This window comes from Myodes glareolus, chromosome 17 (genome assembly GCF_982192425.1).
Source record: "Myodes glareolus chromosome 17, mMyoGla1.1, whole genome shotgun sequence".
Taxonomy (NCBI): Eukaryota; Metazoa; Chordata; class Mammalia; order Rodentia; family Cricetidae; genus Myodes; species Myodes glareolus.
In genome coordinates, this window is record NC_142042.1 from 27,992,061 (window position 1) to 28,008,364 (window position 16,304).

Sequence of the window (16,304 nt, forward strand, 5' to 3'; positions counted from 1 at the left end):
CGTGGATCTCTAAAGTACAGTAATTAAAACTTAAAATGTAACTTTGGCTCTCACATAAGGGCACAAGAAAGAGATAAGAACACAGAGATCCACTTGTTTGTACACTCAGAGATCCCATAAAAACTAAATTGGAAGCCATAACACATATACACAAAGGACCTGTGGGGTAAAAAAGAAGAAAAATGTATAAATAAAAGTAAAAATAAAAAAATAAGGCCAGGCAAGGTACCACGCACCTTTAATCCCAGCACTTGGGAGGCAGAGACAGGTAAATCTCTGAGCCTGAGGCCAGCCTAGTCCTAGAAACATAGAGAGAACAAAGACACACGTACACACGACACGAGACAACCACACACGAGAGATAGAAGATGGCGGTGGTGGGGTCAGAAGTGGCTGGGGTGGGCGTGGTTAGTTCTTAAAGTGACAGCAAAAGAATAACATTCCCGGATCCTTTTTATAATAAAAAGTAGAAGGTTAGATATTACAGGTTGAAGGAATTGGGGCGGCGAATTCTCAAGGCTGCTTCCAGCTGATTTGTGGGTGTCGTCTTTGGGGGGTGGTGAGGGAGATCCGAGAGAAGCTGGGTGCTGGTCACATCCTGGCATAGCTGGTCTCTGCTCCTGACAGGACAGGTGTCTGTGGCATGGAAATGTCTGGTGTTCCTTGTACCTGGTTAGGGTGTTGGCAGAACAGAGGACAAAGTTAAATTGAGAAAAAAAAAATTTTAGGACCAGGGAATTGAGGGGTTTGTATCTGATCTGTTTATGGTGGGTTTTTTAATTCGGCTTTCTGGAACTTATAAGAAAAACAGAAGTTTTAGACATATACATTGTATTAAGAACTCCTTGGGTCTGTAAAAACAGAAATTATAATGAAAAGTATTTTTATTTGGTGAGACAACCTGGTAAAACCTTTCAGCTATCAGACTGTCCGAGATCTTTAAGAAAGATAAGATTTTACTTGAGTTATTGATTAAAAAATGACAGAGAATTTACTTGGTTGGCATCTAGAGCTACTCTTTTGGGTCCTCCCTGGTCGCTGAAGGTTGCATTTGACCTTTGTTGTTTAATGTAGAGCCTGCCAGGCTTTTGAAGACCCTGTGGACTAAGAAATCTTTAGGAAGACAGGTCTACCTTGACCTGGGCAGCTAGGCTGTCGATTCCAGTGATCCTGTCCACGTTTGGAGGTCTCCAGTTTAGGTGAAAGGCAGTCTTTGCCCAATGGTCAGCGCTTGGCAGTCGAAGCAAACTGCAGATGGACGCTGGTCTTTGACGGTTTGTCTTATGTCTTCTCGGAGGAAACAGAGTGCTTGCTAGGAGCCAACCTGTCTCTTTTTGTTATGAAAAGTTTTTTAAATAATTAAACATTTAAATATCGCATTCCCCAGATCTCTGAGCAGTTGAGGGCTGATTATTAGGTATAGCTGTAGTATAGAATCTGTCTGGAAGGTTGGGTCTGAGTTTGACTGTACTGACTTTTAACAGGTAAGATCCACATTTGTAAAAAGACAGACAGAAAGAAAAAAACTGTTTGTAACATTAAGATTAGTGGCAGAATTGACAATGGTAGAAAACAGCTTAAAAGTACATACCAGTTTATGATTTTGTAGTCTGAAACGAGATGAAATGAACAATCATTATACATAGAGAGATTGAACAGGAATTAGGCAGAGTGCATGCTTCTGATGGGCCCTATCAGAAAGCATGTCAGTATGCAAAACACCTGTAATCAGAGTTAACAAGAACACCGAGGAGGGGGAGGGGAAAGGCAGGACATACATAAGAATGAGAGAGCTTGGTCAAGTGATCTGGCTCTCAGTGAATCTAGCGATAAAGTCACCTGACCCCAATGAGCATGGCGGCGGCCACGTGTTGCAGGGGAAAGTTACAGTTTTTGAGCAGTTGTTGAGCTGCCATGCCGAACCATGAACCGCAGAGGGGAGCAAAAGTCTGGAACCGAAAAAAAAACTGCACCAGGTCACGGCTGGGATGGGAAAGCCAGCGGCTGCCTGCCATGGATGATTGCTATCCAGAGTCTGAATCGTGAAAACCCGCACAACGAACGAGCGCCCAGGACCACGTGAACGAGCGTCCTCGATTCACGGGTGGGGAGCTATGGGCCTAGCTGGATAAACCAGAGGCCGGGGCCACTCCGTAGCAGCGGTTACGATGAGAGGAGAGAAAAAGGAAAGAAAAGAAGTGAAAATGAAAAAAGATAAAGAAATTGAGGACCCGGTCCCCAGACAAATGTCGAATGCACAGCACGGGATGCAGTGCTAACGCAGGCGGACCAACCCCCAGGGTCGTCCAAACACGATTCCAGTAAAGGAAAGCAACCATCTGTAGCAGAATGAGGAGTGACTCACCAATTGAAGCCAGTGTTGTTTGTAATAGGTGGGTCGGTGTTGAGACCTCGGTCCTGATCCAGTCCCGGAAATTGGAGCTCAGAGTCCCGGACAATATGTGAAGCCGGGACCGGCCCTTGGCGGGTGAATCTCTCAAGTCCGCAGCACCAAATATTGTTCTTTTAAAAATAATATGATGTTGGGATGATGGGAGCAGCTTCTAGTCCGACAAGGATGACTCTGGGTCCCTGCAAGATCTCCAGGGTGGCAGCGCCATGCGGCCGGGGGAGTCAGGCCATGCGGCCGGGGGAGTCAGGCAGGCGGTTACGGCGGATAAAAGGCTCACAGGACATAGTATTATTTAAGGAAGAGGGAGACATTTATTGCTTAAAGAAGAGAAAAACAGAGAGACATTAGAGAAACATAGAGAGAACAAAGACACACATACACACAACACGAGACAAACACATACGAGAGAGAGAAGATGGCGGCAGCGGGGTCAGAAGTGGCTGGGGTGGGCGTGGTTAGTTCTTAAAGTGACAGCAAAAGAATAACACTGGGACCCACAGAGGCCTCAGGCGGTAGGACTGGCCGCCCTCCTGGCCCACTGCCTGCTGTTGCCCCTTGGGGAACTGCACAGCATTTTCCTTAAACCATTACACCCTTGAGTTCATTTTCTTCTGGCCATTTTCTGCTGGGCATGCAGCCTACCCACGAGGGTAGTGTTGTGTGACATTTTATTCTTTTGACTTTGAAGGGCCCAGCACTCAGCTCCCAAATAAATCACACACAGAGTCTTATCTTGCCTATGTATGCCCCACCTTTACTTAATTTATATTATCCCATCTGCTTTTCCCCTCTGGGCTTTTACTTTCTTACTTCTGTGTATCTTATTTTCACTCTTACTCCATGTCTGGCCCCTGACATCCTACACTCCTTCTTCTTTTGTTTCTCTTCAGTTCTCCTTCTGTTTATATTCTTCTGCCTGCTAATCCAACCTATTCTTGCTCCTGCCTTGTTATTGGTTGTTCAGCTCTTTATTAGGACCATCAGGTGTTTTAGACAGGCAAAGAATCACAGGTTCACAGTTAATCAAATGTAGCATAAACAAAAGCCACACACTAAAAATAATATTTTCTACGTTTCCCCTTTTTCTTTCTATACAAAAAGTTTTAACTTTAACATAATAAGACTGTACACCATAAGAACAATTATCAAGTAAAGATTATATTCATAGTGTACTAAATCCCTTTTCATTTGTGTCTAGTAAATTTAAAGAAAATACTCCCTCCATAATCTATCCTATTTTAGTAAATCCAAAATCTTATACCTAACCTGATTTCTATAATATCTAAGGAAAACTGCAACTATAACTATCTAGTCTTCAAATCTATCAAAGCCCCAGAAGGATATGATATTATTTAAATAAATAAAAAGTGCATTGCAAATTACTTCCAATAACCCTAGAAATGACAACGACATCTGACTGCCTGGACAGTCACCCAAAGTTCCTTTGCAATGTTGGGCATCCATCTTCAGCCTACAGGCCCATAATCTGGAAGACTTTTCAATGAAACAGGAAAGTTGAAAGACTGTCTACCTATATTGACAGTTTATCGGTCACTTTCCTCTGTGTCCTGCACAGAGGAAGTTTGTGCTTCCTTTTTCTGGGAGTTTCTTCTATGAAACAGGAATTCTGAATGACCATCCCACCTTGTTTTGGTAAAGTTTGCAACAGTCACTTTCCTGTGGGTCCTGCATGTCCAGTCTGTGCAGTACTGAGTCAGCAGTTAAAGGCAAAAGCAGTTTCTTTGCTCAGTGGCTAACCTTGCCACAAGAAAATCAAACTCCATAAGGAGTTTCTTCAATGCCTATATCTTCTCTGAAGTAAATTGGTGCTTCCAGGAGCATATGTCTCATTGTCATGAAAGACTTCAACAAAGCATTTTAAATACCATATTTTGTAGATCTTTGAAAGGTTTAAAGACCAACTAGCTGTCTAAAATATATCTCTATCTGATCTGGAAAACATGTCTAACATATCTACAAATTTGATTGTTATAGATGAATAACTACTGACCTATGCTTCTTGATTATCCAAAGAGTTCATAAAAATAGTTTTCAAAAACTAGAATTTTACCTTACATTTTTAAATGAATTGCATAGGTACAATAACTTAAGACAAGAACAAAAACATATTACATTGTAACAAAAATAACCTTAAATTGGTATCAATATAAAAAATCCTTTAAACAAGAATAAAAACATATATACAGTGTATTGTAACAAAAATTACCTTAAATTTGTATCAATATACAAAAGCCCTTTAAACAAGAGTTAAAACATATATACAATGTAACAAAATTCTATCCAAATACCAAAATCAATGCCAATGTAAAATATCTGAGATTAATAGGTTTTTTTTTCTACCCTATATTCCCCTAAATTATAACAAAGAAAGATCCATGACCCACAAAATAACCAAAGACAACCATATCCCCTTCTCTCTTGGGAATGTGGATGTTGTATTCTCTAGACTGCTTCCAGCTGAATGTAGGTGAACTATTTTTAGGGTCCCAGAGAGAAAATTTGAGATAATGGCCAAGTCCTGGGAAGACCAGTTATAACCTTTGTTAATAGATATCACCTGTAAAGTTTCAGGAGGCCTCCCCTGATCAAACCAGATCCATCTCAACCTGGAATGAATCCACAGCCTCTTGCTTCCTGTGGAAAACAAAAGCAAGACCACTTCTCCAAAGCATTTTTGATTTCCATTTGACAAATTCACTTTTTGACTTTTTTTTAAAAGTTAAAACATTCTTAAAATATCTGGACTGGTTTATTTCAACAGTCCCTCTTTCAACTCCAGTCTCTTAGCAGCTGTCCTTTGCTTTTCAGCAATTAAAATATTCAAGATCAAGACAATAGCAACAGAATCCAGATTCCCTGCATACTTCCCGTCTATACATGGCTTTTTTCTTTTACTTACTTTTACTGTCTCTTTAAAGACTTTATTTTTTTTAAAAACTCTATTTCTGTCTATAACTGCCTATACCTATTACCTTTCTTTCCAAAGTCCACACACATTGTGAAACACACTGGAACCTGTTTAGAAGTTCTTCTGACAGGACCCCTTATACTGCATATCTTTTAGACTTTTTTGACTGCATGAACAAACTTTAGACTGTTAAGCTATGCCTGAATCCTCTGGCTCTGCCCACTCTTGGCCTGAAAGCCAGGCCTAAAGCTTGTAGCCTGGCAAAGATACATGACCGAAAACTGCATTAAACCTTTTTAGAGCTCTAGAATGCCGATGCTTGCACTGTGACAAACATTTTTTACTTTGTTTTTTGTAACTAATTAAAGTAGTAATAAGGACTTACCAGCAGGCACGAACTCTTAAAGGAGTCAGTTTTTTTTAAAGCTTTCTCAGACTCTAGATGGATATTCGAGCCCCATGATGGAATGCCAAAATGTGTGATGTTTTATTCTGCTCCCAAATAAATCACACGCAGAGGCTTATTCTTAGTTAGGAATACCTGGCCTTGGCTTGGTTTGTTGTCAGCCAGCTTTTCTTAACTTATATATACTTTTTCCCTCTGGGTTTTTAATATCCTCTATTTCTGTATATCTTACTCTGCTTCTTTCTCTGTGGTTTTCTATGCAGCTGACCCCTGACATCTCTCCACTCCCTATTCTCCTATTTCTCATCTTCTTTGGTTCTTATACTCTGCTGCCTGCTAGCCCCACCTGTTCTTGCTCCTGCCTCACTAATGGCCATCCAGCTCTTTATTAGGACCATCTGGTATTTTAGACAGGCAAAGAGTCACAGATTCACAGTTAATCAAATGCAGTATAAACAAAAGTAACACACCTGAAAATAATATTCCCCAACAGGGTAGTTTGTTTCCTGAATGAGGCTCCTTTGGAGGAAACTAAATTTTCATTTACGAATGATTATCAACTGGAGATAGCTTCTGGGTTAGATATGGGGACACATGTCAATTTCTTTCAGCTCTAGGATCCCATCTGGTACAGACTGGTGCAGGCCCTTGAGTGCTGCCTCAGTCCCTATGAGCTCATATGAGCATCAATCCTGTTGATGTAGAAGGCCTTGCTTCCTTGGTGCATTCTATCCCCTCTGGTTCTTAATCTCTTTCTGCATCTACTTCTTTAAGGTTCCTTGAGTTGTAAGGGGAGGATTTAATGGAGATATCCAGTTTAGGGCTGAGTGTTCCAAGGTCTGTTACTCTCTGCACAATGTCTGACTGTGGGTCTTGTATTTGTTCCCATTTGCTGCAAGAGGAAGCTACTCTGATGACTGAGCAAGGCACTGGTCTATGAGTACAGCAGAATGTCATTAGAAGTCATTTTATTGCTACATTCAAATACAGTAGTATTTGATTTTTACCATGGATGGATTTTACATGGTAAAATCAAATGGTCCACGAGCTACCCAATCTTAGGTTCTTGATCACCAAAGTCGTGCTGGGTATGGGTTCCATACCATAGAGTGGGCTTTAAGTCAAATTATTTATTGGTTGGTTACTCCCACAAGCTTTGTGAAACCATTGCATTATCAGGTCTTGCAGACAGGACACTCTTGTATCTCCAAGGCTTTGTAGCTGGGCTGGTTTTTATGTATCTGCTTTGGCAGTATACAAAGTACTTTTCTGTATCAAGGAGTGAAGGCTCTATGTAGGCACCAGTTGGACTTCTCAGTGTTCAGTGAGTTGAACAGGTGTTGTCTTCAGCAATAGAGCCTTGTTGTCAGTTTCTGGAGAGTCACCTATATTCTTGGCAACAGCCTGCATGGTTTGGGAGTTCCTATGGGATCCTTTCAGTCAACAACTTAATTAGATGTAACCAGTCCCAGTGCTGGAAGCTTTGGTGACAGGAGATTGTCAGTTTGTACTTTGTCTCCCTCATTATTTGGTGATTTTATTTAGACTGCTTTCATAAATGTATATATTATAGGAAGCTTCTAGCATATTAGGTTTTACACTACCCCCCAAAATAGCCTTTAATTTTAGCTGTCTCTCCCTGGCTCTCCTCATGCCCTTCTTCCTTCCCCTTCCCCACTTGATCCTTCAGTTACTGTTGTATAATAATCTTTTTGTACACTGTGAAGATGTGTCACTTGGATTGGTTTAATAAAAAGCTGAATGGTCAATAGCTAGGCAGGATTTTGGGGGAAGAGAGGATGCTGAGAAGAAGGGAGATGGCAAGAGATGCAGAGAAATCAACATGGGTATTACAGAGCAAAGGTAACTGATAAATATAACCCCAGGAGCACAAACACTGAGAGAAACAATTAATAAATGGAACCTCCTGAAACTGAAAAGCTTCTGTAAAGCAAAGGACACAGTCAAGACAAAAGATCAGCCTACAGAATGGGAAAAGATCTTCACTAACATCACATCAGACAAGAGGACTGATCTCCAAAATATACAAAGAACTCAAGAAACTGGTCATCAAAAGAATAAATAATCCAATAAAAAAGGGGGGGTACAGACCTAAACAGAGAACTCTCAACAAAGGAATCTGAAATGACTGAAAGACACTTAAGGAAATGCTCACTATCCTTAACCAAATACAAATCAAAACAACTCTCAGATTACATCTTACACCTGTCAGAATGGCCAAGATCAAACACACTGATGACAGATTATGCAGGAAAGGATTTGGAGTAAAGGGAACACTCCTCCATTGCTGGTGGGAATGCAAACTGGTACAGCCGCTTTGAAAATCAGTATGGTGATTTCTCAGGAAATTGGGAAACAGCTGCTTTGAAAATCAATATAGTGATTTCTCAGGAAATTAGAAAACAACTTACTTCAAAACCTAGCAATACCACTTTTGGGTATATACTCAAAGGATGTTCAATCATACCACAAGGACATGTGCTCAACTACATTCATAGCAACATTATATGTCATAGCCAGAACCTGGAAACAACCCAAATGCCCCTTGACTGAAGAATGGATAAGAAAAATGTCATACATTTACACAATGGAGTACTACACAGCAGAAAAAATAATGACATTTTGAAATTTGCAGGCAAATAGATGGATCTAAAAATTATATTGAGTGAAGTAATCCAGACCAAGAAAGACAAATATAATGTGCACTCACGCATAAGTGGATTTTAGACATAAAGCATCCATTTTGCAGGCAAATAGATGGATCTAAAAATTATATTGAGTGAAGTAATCCAGACCAAGAAAGACAAATATAATGTGCACTCACGCATAGTGGATTTTAGACATAAAGCATCCATTTACCTACAAATATCTTTATCCAACATCCATCCATCCATTGAGAAAGATCTAGGTTGTTTCCAGCTTTTGATTACTGTGAATAAGAGCAGCAATGAACATGGTTGAGTTTAGTTGTAGTTTTCTTTGGGCTGCCAGCTTACAAACAACATGGAGATGGTGTGGGAGAATTGTCTGTATTCTGTCAATCATATTTTAATAAAACGCTGATTGGCCAGGCAGGCAGTATAGGTGGGAAAGCCAGACAGGAAGTAGAGGTGGAGCAAAGAGACTGGGAGTATTCTGGAAAGCTGGAAGCTCCCTTCGCAGTTCTGCCCAGACCACAGGAGAGGAAAGATGTAAGCTGCCCAGCTGAGAAAGGTACTGAGCCGTGTGGCTAACGTAGATAAGGATAATGGGGTAACATAAATTATAAGAACTAATAAGTAGCCTGACCTAATGGGCCAATCAGCTTTATAACTTATAGAGATCTCTGTGTGGTTGATTTTCTCTGGGACTTGCCGGCTGTGGGATCCCGGGTGGGGACAGATACCCCAACAAGCCGGCCCTCATGTTACATGGAGATGTTTTAATTGTGAAAGCTTGGCCTATAACTTAAAATTGTTCCACCAGCTCTTATAACTTAAATCAACCCATTTATATTAATCTATATTCTGCTATATGGCTTTTTACCTCTCTTCCATCTTGCACCTCCTGTTTCCTCTCCATGTCCCCTGTTGTCTCTTCCTCGCCTAATTTCATTGCCTCTTCCTCTCTGTCTGCCCACAAGTCCCACTTAATCTCTTCCTGCCATGCCATTCAGCTCTCTATTAAACCAATCAGAAGGTGCCTTGGTAAAGACACATCTTCAAAGTGTATGAAAAGATTACTATTATTCCACAACAGTTGAGCAAGTGTCTCTGAAGTAGGATGAAGAATCCTTTAGGTACATGCCCAAAAGTAGTATAGTTGGATCTTGAGGTAGATTGATTCCCTTCTACCTGAGGAACCAACATACTGATTTCCAGAATGGCTGTAGAAGTTTGCAGTCCCACTTACAATGGATGAGTGTTCCCTATACACCACATCCTTGCCAGCATGAGCTGTCACTTATTTTATTGACCTTACCCATTCTGCTGGGTGTAAAATGAAATCTCAAAATAGTTTTTGTAATTCCCTCATGACAAAGGATACTGAACATTTCTTTTAAGTGTTTCACAAACATTTGAGTTTTCTCTTTAGAGAATTCTGTTTAGATCTACAACCCATTTTTAAATTGGGTTATTTGTTGCTGATAGGGCTTTTTTTCTGAATATTTAGTTTTTTGAATTCTTTATATATTTTGCATATTAGTCCTGTATTAAATATGCAGTTGGTAAAAAGTTTTCCCGTTCTGTAGAATGACACTTTGCCCAAATGACAATTTTCTTTGTCATGCAGAAGTTTCTTAGTTTTATAAAGTCCTATTTATTAATTGTAGCTCTTAGTGCCTATCTTAACAGAAAGCCTTTTCCTGTGACATTAAGTTCAACATCATTCCTCACTTTCTCTTCTATCAGGATTAGTATATCTGCTTTTACATTGAGGTCTTTGATCCACTATGGAAATGAATTTTATACAGGGTGATAAGTATGATGATGTTGTACAAGAGTTCCACAATAGCCTGGAATGGAGTATAACAAAGGCTTATTTATCTGGGGAGAAACTCACAGAAAGAGTAGTGATCTACAGTCCTCTGTGTGCTCTGAGAACTGAATCCAGCAGCCAAGAGGCCACATGTTGGGGACCCTTCCCCAACTACCTTGGTTATGGATGACCCTGAGTAGTGCCGCAGAAATCAGGACACAGGGGATGCAGAGTAGGAGACACACCTGCATACTTTATTGCAAAGCCAGTGCTCTTTTTATAATACTCAAATCACAGTTCAAGCCAGGTTCCCATAATACATGAAAATAGTTGCATAAACTAATAACTTTGTTACAAATAATTTCAAGAGCTTTGTGCCCTAGTTAATCTAAATAAGAAACCTGTTGTTATGGGAATAACTTTTACCATTATAAAATATGTAAAAACACCTCATCAGGAGACAAACCACAACCTAATCAGAGCCTTTGAACTACAGTGCACATCTGTGTTCTCAAGGACTGACTGTTGGCAGAGCACCCTACTGATGGGAGAGGTTTGCCTCCTCCTAACTTGGCCTGCCAAGCATGTCAGCGAGAATGCTACCTCAAGTCACCTTTGCACAGAGTTTCTATGTAGTTCAAAACTGGCCCTCCACACCCAGGCATGCTTTTCATCTGCATTTATATTACATGAGACCATGACCAAAGTGGACCAGTATCTTAAAGGCTATTGGCTGAAGGAGTTTCCACAGCGGTATGGATCTATTTGGATTCTCCTAAATAAAGCCATCCAACTGAACAAGCACCATCTATTGATGATGCTGTCTTTTTTTTAGTGTGTATTTTTGGCTTCATTTTCAAAAGCCAAGCGTCCACGGGTGTTTAAATTTATTTCTGGACCTTCGCTTTGATTCCGTTGATCAATGTATCTTGTTTTGTACCAATGCCATTTTGTTTTTATTACAATATATAGATGGAAGTTTCTGTTCTTCCTGGTCCCACAGCCATTCAGTCCCAAAGAAACACACAGAGGCTTGCATTAATTATAAACTGTTGGTCTATTATCTCAAACTTATTAACTAGCTCTTACAACTTAAATTAGCCCATAATGCTTGTCTATGTTTAGCCACATGCCTTGGTACCTTTTCTCAGTGAGGCATTCTCATATTGTTTCCTCTGTGTCTGGTTGGTGACTGACTCTTTGCCTTTCCTCTTCCCAGAATTCTTAGTCTGGTCCCCCTGCCTATACTTCCTGCCTGGCTACTGTTACTGGACAATCAGCAGTTTATTAAACTAATATGAGTGTCAAATCTTTACAGTGTACAAGAGCATTATCACACAGCATTTCCCCTTTTTCCTTTTCAAAACAAGAACTCTGAATCTAATCTTCTTTGTTTAGCTTTATTCCTGATCATTATCCATAACAACTTGTAACCAACACTGTAAACAAAGACAAACTTCCATAATCCATTGTTTGGGAATGTGGGCATAGTTGTCAGTGATACTTCCTGCTGATTGGGGGCACTGATAATCTTATGGGGACCCAAAAAAATTAAGGATTTAATTTTCAAGGTCAATTTTAATGGTCAAGTCCTGACTATAGTATTTTGTGAGGCTTGATCATCTCACCCAGCTGTCTTGAATCTGTTCTGGATGTAGAACTCAGAGGAAACTACAACAGAGGTTCTTTAAAACATTGGATCATGTGGGCCACAGCCTCCCACTTCCTGTGGAAACAAAAGCAAAACCTCTTCTCCAAAATAACATATCTTTTAACTTAAATTTTGAAGTTAATGCATTTCCAAAATATATAGGTTAGATTAATCCAGTAGCATTTATGATCAAATCTCTTTTAGCAGCCTTTGCTCCTTCCTCAGCATTTAAATAACTCAAAGACAACACAATAACATGCAGTATCCAGATTCTTTATGTATTTTCCATCCCTACATGGCTTTTGTTTTACTCTATTTATTTCATTTTTTCTTTTCTTTTTCTTTTTTTTCCTTTTTTTGAGATAGGGTTTCTCTGTATATCATTGACTGTCCTGGAACTCACTCTGTAGACTAGGCTCAGCTTGAACTCACAGAGATCCATCGGTCTCTGCCTCCCAAATTCTGGGATTAAAGGCATGTGCCACCATACCTGACTACTCTATTTCTTTTTTAAAGGACGTTCTCTGTTCTTTTATGTCTCTCTCCCAAGTCTACATATATTTTTAAACAAACTGTAAATCATTTAGAGGTTTTTTTTTTCCATCTGAATCTGTCTTTACTGTATATCTCTATCTTTTTTTTTTGACCACATGAGTCTTTAATCTGCTAAGCAATATGGCTAGGATTAAAACTGCAGTTTTGGCAACTGGCTCTACCCCATTCCTTAGCTTTTTGAGAGTTTAGCTCCATGGCAGAGGTACTGGCAGGAGCCACACTTACTGCCACAACTCTGTGGAATTTCGAGGTCCATGTCACCACCAAGAAGCCTGATGCTAGCTGCTCATAAACACCATTTAAGTCTTTGGTGGCAGAGCCTCTTAAAAGAGCTATGAGGTTTTTGCCACTAACACTAAATCAGGAAGCCTCTCTTAAAGGAGCTGTGCGTCTGCTCACTGTCAGCAAACAGAGCCCACCAGAGTAAAGACAGTTAACACGAAGCTGCACTTGACACTGTTCTTGTCTGTCTAGAATTCCTTTTTTTTTTTTTCAGACTTTCTCAAGCTTTATGTGGAAGTTCTTTCCAAGCATTTGGGCACCATTTCTAGACAGAAGTTTCTCTCCCACCTGGTCCCACAGCCATTCAGTCCCCCAAAAAAAAACACACACAGAGACTTATACTAATTATATACTGTTTAGTCTATTAGCTCAGGGTTGTTATTAACTAGCTCTTGCAACTTAAATTAGACCATAGTTCTGGTCTATGTTTGTCCACGAGGCTTGGTAACTTTTCTCAGTGAGGCATTCCCTTCTTGCTTCCTCTGCATTTGGCTGGTGACTGACTCTCTGCCTTTCCTCTTCCCAGAATTCTCTTAGGCTAGTTGCCCCACCTTTCCGCCTGGCTACCAGCAATCAGCATTTTATTAAACTAATATGAGCGACAAATCTTTAGAGTGGACAAGAGCATTGTCCCCCATCTGTAGTACAATTTGAGGTTGGGGATAATGATACTGCTAGCAGTTCTTCTATTATTTAGGACTGTGTTGTTGTCTTAGTTAGGGCTTTATTGCTGTGGTGAAATACCACGACCAGAAATCAATTTGAGAAGAAAAGGGTTAATTCATCGTACACTTTCACATAGCTGTTCATCACTGAAGGAAGTCAGGACAGGAACTCAAGCAGGGTAGGACCCTGGAGGTAGAAGCTGATGCAGAGGCTATGGAGGCCAACTGCACTGACTTGCTAAAGACTTGAGGATGAGACTGGGGGGTTGGGTTTGGAGGGGAGGGGTGGGAGTGGAGATCTGAAGCTTGCCTACCTGCTTCCCTGGACAACTTACTTCTCTGGCAGACTTGATTGGCAGGTTCCCAGGGAACGCCCCTGTGGAGTTGGGACTGGGGTAATAGGAAGTGTGGGGAGTTAGAGATCTTTGTGATCGGCTGGAAATGGGGACAGGGAGGAAGCAGAGGCTGCAACAGGTCTGTTACAGAGTTAGGGGAAATGGGGGATTGGATTTAGATGAGAGGAGAGGTAAAGATCTATAGTTAGGCTACCTGCTTCCAGGCGCTCGCTCTCTCTCTCTCTCTCTCTCTCTCTCTCTCTCTCTCTCTCTCTCTCTCTCAGAGGTCCTCAATCTTGTAATGAAAGCATTTTACCAGCTGGGCTACCTTTCCAGTCTCACAAACTACATATGTAAAACTGAAAATCCTTTGACAGGCAAAATAGGACATCGTTATTAGTTATTAAGAGGAACAATAACCCAGGATTGTTTGCAGTGAGTTGGAGGCACTAGAGCTAAACAGGCTTTCTCTCTGGTTCTGCTAATTACACCCCCCACCCCCTCCCCATCCCAGAGTTTAGGAAACTCTGTGAAGCTCTTATTCTGAGTCCTTATCCTAAGGGACCAAAGAATACACACTTTTTAAAATTTTACATGACACTAAGGCATTCAAAAAGAATTGTAACTTTGAAGGAAGAGTTAAAGGTCTTTAAAACTGGGTTTGAGTATTGGAGAGATGGCTCAGTGGTTAGGAGCAGTGGCTGCTTTTCCAGAGGTCCTGGGTTCAATTCCCAGCAAGCACATGGTGGCTCACAACCATCTGTAATATCTGGTGCCCTCCTCTGGACTGCAGATATGCATGCAGGCGGAATATTGTATACACAACAAATAAATCTTTTTTAAAAGATATTTTTAAAAAAAAGCAAAAATAAAACTGGGTTTGAGGAAGAGCAGAAGGTCATGGGAAAGCCATGAGATCACCGTTCCTTCATCTCGTCCAAGAATTCCTGTCTTCTGAGGATGCTGCTCTCCAAAGACACATGAACATGCTGTCTTTTGATCTGCTTGGGGTGGGGGGAATTCTTCCTACAACAATCATTTCTTCAATTTCTTCAGCTTAAAATGCTTGCTCTGCCAAAGGGTCATGACATGCGCTGTAGCTTGAGGGCTGGCTTTTTGGGGTTTCTGTCCCACCCAGTACCCCAACAAGCCAGCAAGTCCCAAGGAAAATCACACGGAGTCTACATTAGGTTATAAACTGATTGGCTCATTAGGTCAGGCTTCTTGTTAACTCTTATAACTTATATTAACCCATTATTCTCATCTATGTTAGCCATAATGGCTCAGTACCTTTTCCAGCAGGGGCAGCTTACATGTTGCTTCTTCAGTGATCTGCGCAGGAGTGGGAAATGGTGCGGGAGAATTATCTGTATTCTGTCAATCATATTTTAATAAAACGCTGATTGGCCAGGCAGGCAGTATAGGCGGGAAAGCCAGACAGGAAGTAGGGGTGGAGCAAAGAGACTGGGAGTATTCTGGAAGCAGAAGCTCTCTCTCAGCCACTCCTGCACAGACCACCGAAGAGGCAACATGTAAGCTGTCACACTGAGAAAGGTACTGAGCCCATGTGGCTAAAATAGATAAGGATAATGGGGTAATATAAGTTATAAGAGCTAATAAGTAGCCTGACCAAATGGGCCAATCAGTTTATAACCTTATGGAGTCCTGTGTGTAATTTCTCTTTGGGATTTGCCGGCTGTTGGGGTACCGGACGGGACGGAAACCCCAACAAGCCGGCCCTCATGTTACATATGGCGCCCAGACGTGGATAAATGAATCCACAGAAAGCCTGAGAAAGTTTGGGAAAGAATAGAGTAAAGCATGTTTTGTTGGTAGCAGCAATTTCTCGGGTCTGCTCTGCTTGCTAGAGGCAAGCAAGCACTCTCGTCTAAGAGAGGCTTCCTGACTCAGCTTTAGCTGCAAAACTTTGTAGCTCATTAAGAGGTCCTGCCACGAAACACTTAAACGGTGTTGGTGAAAAACTGAACGCATGCTTTTCGGTCGTAGCAGGAAAAAAGCTGTGCTGTTTTGAAGTGCCGGCTTTCTGGGCTGTCCTGCCAGGACAAACTCTGACTCTTGCAGGCAGGCAGTCCGACTGAGTGTGGTCTGTGAGCAGAATGATGCAGCTTGCTTGCTAGCAAGGACCTTGAAACACGACAAGTTGTGGCAGTGAACACAGCTGTGGCTGGTATCTCAGCTATGAGTCTGGAAAGCTAAGGAATGAGCTGGATCTAGCTGTCAAAGCCACGGCTTCCCATATTGCTTTGTAAATTAAAGGCTCATGTGGTCAGAAAAAGAGAGATAAACAGTAAAGAGAGATTCAAAGATGAAGAAAACCTCTAAATGGTTTACAGTGTGTATATGCAGGCTAAAAGTTAAAGTTCTTAAAGTTAAAAGGAAAGAAAGAGAGTAGTTGGGTGTGGTGGTACACACCTTTAATCCCAATGCCTGGGAGGCAGAGGTAGATTGACCTCTGTGACCTCAAGGTGTGGTAGTACACGCCTTTAATCCCAATGCCTGGGAGGCAGAGACAGATCTCTGTGAGTTCAAGGTGTGGTAGCATACACCTTTAATCCCAGCACTGGGGAG

General features: G+C 41.1%; 1 long non-coding RNA gene across 1 annotated transcript; it reads right to left on the reverse strand.

The window, feature by feature from the left end:
• Nucleotides 1-435: 435 nt before the first annotated feature.
• LOC148119344 (uncharacterized) lies at nt 436-14,179 on the reverse strand. Its single transcript, XR_015735306.1, has 2 exons — nt 1,134-14,179; nt 436-669 (listed from the first exon to the last, which is right to left on the reverse strand). It is a non-coding gene; the product is annotated as an uncharacterized LOC148119344 (long non-coding RNA).
• Nucleotides 14,180-16,304: the final 2,125 nt, after the last annotated feature.